Genomic DNA, 5,461 nt, shown 5'->3' with positions numbered 1-5,461 from the left:
CCTTCCCCCCTCCCAGCTTCTAGATTCAGATGGCTGCCATATTTGAGTCTCCATCAACCTGGCTAACACAGGTTGCCCCCACCCAAGTGATTCCCTGAGACTCTGCCCCTCCCAACAGGTGGGCCCACCCAAGCCACTTCCAGTGGTTTTTCCATACAAATGGCCTACCTTGTCTCATGCCACATACTTTCCTAAAGTCTCTCATAGGTTCACAAAACCCAAACAAGCAGCATCTGGACTCAATGTGCCCCCATATCTCTTGCTGAGCAGCCTCAAGCCTGGCACTAGCAGCAGCCGGCCTTGGTTCTCAACCTTGCTTCTTAAGGAACCTCAGAGCCTAGCACAGGAGATAGCCATCTGCAGATTGCTTGGTGACTCTTGCCAGGTGGCCCTGGGTAGGGAACAGGCTACAGCTGAACATGGCCTGCAGCAGAGCTCCTCCCAGGAGGAAAGGCGAGCCCTGTGGCTGGCTTCTGACCGAGCTGGATCACCACATGGGGCTGCATCAGAGGACAACACACCAAAGGACAGACGGGCAGGCACCAGAGCCCTGCTAAAGCAAATCTTGCTCCATAAAGTCAGTTCCTCACTAGCCAGTCCTCACAATCAGCCTGAGGGTCAATCCCTCCCACTGACATACCATCAGCAACCAAAGCTCAACTACAACAGGAGGGCACACACAACCCATAAAAAAGACACACTTAGAGTACCTGGCTCAGATGACCAAGGAAGACTGCGCCACTGAGCCCCACAGGACACCTACTACATAAGGCCACTCCACTAAGACTGGGAGACATATCAGCCCTACCTAATACACAGAAACAAACACAGGGAGGCAACCAAAATGGGGAGACAAAGAAACATGTCCCAAATGAATGAACAGAACAAAGCTCCAGAAACAGAACCAAATAAGACAGAGACGAGCAATCTACCAGATGCAGAGTTTGAAACACTGGTTATAAGGATGCTCAATAAACTTAGGGGATGAGTAGATAAAGTCAGTGAGAACTTTAACAAAGAGATAGGAAACATAAAAATAGAGATAGGAAACTTAAAATTGGAGATAGAAAACATGAAAAAGAACTAGTCAGAAATGAAGAATACAATAGAAGGAGTCAATAGTAGAGATGAAGCAGAGGATCAAATCAGCAATTTAGAAAATAAGTTAGCAGAAAACACCCAATCAGAATAGCCAGAAGAAAAAAATGATCCAGAAAAAAAAGGGCCTCTGGAACAACATTGAGCACATCAACATTTGCATTATGGGGGGTACCAGAAGAAGAGAGAGAGCGAGGAATTGAAAATCTATTTAAAGAATAATGACAGAAAACTTCCCTCACCTGGTGAAAGAAACAGATATAAAAGCCCAGGAAGCTCAGAGAGTCCCCAAAAAGATGAACCCAAAGAGGCCCACATCAAGACACACCATAATTAAAATGGTAAAGGTTAAAGACAAAGAGAGAATCTTAAAAGCAGCAAGAGAAAAGGAATTAGTTACCTACAAGGGAGCTCCCATAAGACTGTCAGTTGATTTCTCAACAGAAACTTTGCAGGCTGAAAAGGATTGGCATGAAATATTTAAAGTGATGAAAAGCAAGAACTTACCACCAAGATCACCCAGCAAAGCTATCGTTTAGAATTCATGGACCGATAAAGAGCTTCCCAGACAAGAATAAGATAAGTAGTTCACCACCACCAAACTAGTTTTAAGATAGAAGGAAAAAAAGATGAAAAATATGAATTGTAAAATGGCAGTAAGTATATATCAACAATTATTTTAAATGTAAATGGATTAAATGTTCCAATCAAAAGAGTGACTGAATGGATGAGAAAACAAGACCCTCACCTATACTGCCTACAAAAGACTCATCTCAAATCGAAAGAAATACCAGAGTGAAAGTAAAGGGATGGAAGAGATATTTCATCAAAATGAAAAACAAAGAAATAAATATGAGATGAAAAAAAAAAATGAAAACAAACAAAACAAACAATATTTATACCAGACAAAATAAACTTTAAAACAAAGGTTATGACAGGAGACAAAGGACCCAGTAATCTCACTTCTGGGTATTTATCTGGAGAAATCCAAAACACTACTTCAAAGGGACATGTGAATCTACATATTCATTGCAGCATTATTTACAATAGCCAAAATATGGAGGCATCAATAGTGTTCATCAATGGATGAATGGTTAAAGAACTGGTACATATACAATGGAACATTACTAAACCATAAAAAAAGAAATGGAGTCTTGCCATCCACAACAACACAGATGGGCCCTGGAGGTATTGTACTTAGTACTGTAAGACAAAGAAAGACAGATGGCATGTAATTTCACTTACATGTGGAATCTAAAGAACAAAATAAACAGACAAACAAAACAGAAACAAACTCATGGATACAGAGAACATTTTGATAGTTGCCAGATGGGAGGGGGGTTAGAGGAGTGGGTAAAAAAGGGGAAGGAATTAAGTACAATTTGGTAGTTACGTACTAGATTTATTGGGGTGAACATTTCATAAGTTATATAAATGTCTAATCATTATGTTATATGCCTGAAACTAATACGATGTTGTATCCCAACTGTAATTAAAATAAAAAATTATTATTAAAAAAAAAATCTCTTAAGATGCCAAAAGGATAAAGGTAAAAGACTGATAAATTTCACAATAATATAAATCAAAACCTTTGTGAACAAAAAGAAATAAAATATTGGGGGAGGAAGTGGGCAACAAACTGGGAGAAGATAACTGTATACATATTACCAAGAAAGGAATTAAAAATATATCAATAACTCTTAAAAGTCAATAAGAAAAAGACATGCAGTTGGAAAATGAACAAAAGTATAAACAAGAAATATGCAAAAATAAGAAAAATAAGTAGTTAATAAAGTTCTGAAATGGTGCTCTATCTTATCTTCCTAAACTGGCCAGGAGCTCTAGTAAGCAGAACAAAGCAAATTAAACCAAGAGTAAAATATTATTTCATACTCATCAGACTGGCAAAAAAAGAAACAAAAAACGATCAACAATATCAAATGTGGTGAGGATAAGAAACAACAGGCACTCTAGTACAGTGGGAATGTAAATTAATGCAACAATTTGGAAAGGCATTTGGAATATCTAGTAAAGTTGAAAATGTACCTATCTTTGCCTTTCCGTTCCCAACAAAGAAAACCTCAAACAACAAAATTTAAAAGGCAAGCCTCCGGCCCCTTGGGGGCCCAAGAAGAAGTTTGTTTTTTGTTTGTTTAAATAAAATGAAATAAAGTAAAAGAGACTGGAACATATCAGAGAATGCATCACTTGTAGTAGAGGTAAGTTATTATACTTCATGAGAAAGTGTCATTTCTGTTATACATGCATGTCTATATTCTAGATCACAATGTAAAATGTGATTTTACTGTGGGATACTGTCAAAAGAATTTGAAAACTAACATCAAGAGGAACTTTCACAATATGCACAAGAAAACATGTAAGAAAACAAGTCCTCTCCTAATCTTAACACTATGACAATGCAGCAAAACTGCCTCAAAAGCATCTTCCTTCCCAGGAAAGAAGTTGACTTGGATTCATTATGTTAGGATGCCCTCTTCTGGGAAGTATAAAAATTTCAAAAATACATTTTACAAATACTTAATATGTGTTTTGCCATTGTCTTATTTTTACATTCACCATTCCAGAAATACACAGCAACTGACAGTAATAAGGTTATTCTTCATTACATCTGTCTTCCTCCACTTAAATACAGCATATACCAGAAGGATGTAGTTTTTTGGCCATTCCTGATCATTGATTTCCTGCCCAGCTTTTCCAAAGTATCTTCTAAGATCGATACAATATTAGATCCACACAGGCCTGGTTTACATGGAATCTTCCACTTAATACTAAATGTACAATGTAAATAGTAAAGAGAAAGGTACAAAATATAGCTCAGCTTTAAGTCATTTAGTGGCCCAGAAAATCTCAAAATGTTAAATTGGATTAAGATGATCCAGGATTGCTAGTGCCCTCAGGCATTTGGCAGAAGCAAACAAAAACCCTCTCTAAAGGATGATGATATTCTAGACCCCAAATTATTTCTAAAAATAATCTTTCAAAAGCAGCATCCAGCATTCATTCAATATAACCAATACATGAAGAGAAAAAACAACACGAACAAGAACGAGCACTAACAACATATAACAGAAAAGAACCACGAGCACTTCAGAGAGTAGAATTACCAAATGGATTGTAAAATCATAATGCTTACTTTACTCATGGAGATTAAAATTTTTTCCTACTATAACTGAAAACAGTAATAGTACAAATTTGGAAGAAAAAAAAACACACTAGAAATTCAAAACTAGAAAACAAAATAAAATAATTAGCTATTACTAAAATCAGTAACTTAAGAGAGATTTAAAAGCACCTTAGACACTAAAGAGAAAACTTAATAAACTGAGAAGGAACTACTTAGAATTAAGCATAAACGGACAAAAGCATGGTAATACAGAATAGAGGGTAAGAGACATAAAGGACTCAGTAAGGAAGACAACGTATTTAAGTATAGTCATTGAAGGAAAAGAGATGGAATGGAGCAGAAGCAAAACTGAAGTAAAATCTAGTGGCTAAGATTTTCCAGAATTCATGAAAGGCATCAATCCAGATTCATGATGTTCAAAGAATTGCAAACAAAATAAATAAGAAGAATAGTGAGAGCCAGATATATCACAAAAACTAAAGACAAAGAAAATCATAAAAGCAGTTGGAGAAGGGGCCTGTATAGGGGATAACTTTCAAAAGAACAGCTGTTAGAAATAGCTGAATTCTCAAAAGCAAGCATGGAAACCAGAAGACGGTGGAAGAGCATCTTCATTATGAAGAAAGAAAATAATTGGCAACTAGAATTCCATAGCCAGTGAGAATATTCTTCAATATTGAAAGTTAAATAACAACATTCTCAGACAAGCGAGAGCTGAGAGACTGCTACTAGCAGATCCATGCTGAAGGAAATACTAAATGGCATCTTTAGGCAGAAGAAAAATTTTCAGAGACAAGTTGTATAAAACAAAAATAATGTCTTATAGGGCTTAAAATATACAAAGAATTAATGCACAGGACAACAAAAGCATATAGGTCAGGATTAGAAGAATAAAATTCAAGTGCTCTAAGAAACTTGCATTATCCCTAAAGAGGACAAAAGTAGCTTCCAGTCAAGATGATGGAGTAGGTAAACACTGTGCTCTCTTCCTCCTACAACCATCTCAAAGTTATAACTAAATTATAGAACCATACTGAGAATCACCTGAAATCTAGCTGAACAGAAGTCCTATAACTAAGGATATGTAGAAAAAGCCACACTGAGACTAAAAGGACAGGCAGAGACGCAGAACAGGCTGCTCTCACACTCACATGTGGTAGTTGAGAACTAGGAGGGCTAGGGAGTTCCCTTCTGAAGAGCAAGGGGTCCCACCCAATC

At 37.0% G+C, this 5,461-nt stretch overlaps 1 protein-coding gene across 12 annotated transcripts in view; it reads right to left on the bottom strand.

Annotated features, from left to right (window-relative positions):
• NRF1 (nuclear respiratory factor 1) overlaps nucleotides 1–5,461 on the bottom strand; it is a 138,768-nt gene that overhangs the window by 93,700 nt on the left and 39,607 nt on the right. The window lies entirely within an intron of this gene.

Source organism: Pteropus vampyrus, unplaced genomic scaffold, assembly GCF_000151845.1.
Source record: "Pteropus vampyrus isolate Shadow unplaced genomic scaffold, Pvam_2.0 Scaffold33, whole genome shotgun sequence".
Classification (NCBI taxonomy): domain Eukaryota; kingdom Metazoa; phylum Chordata; class Mammalia; order Chiroptera; family Pteropodidae; genus Pteropus; species Pteropus vampyrus.
The sequence above is the reverse complement of the archived record's forward strand: the minus strand, read 5'-3'. Positions and strand labels throughout refer to the sequence as shown.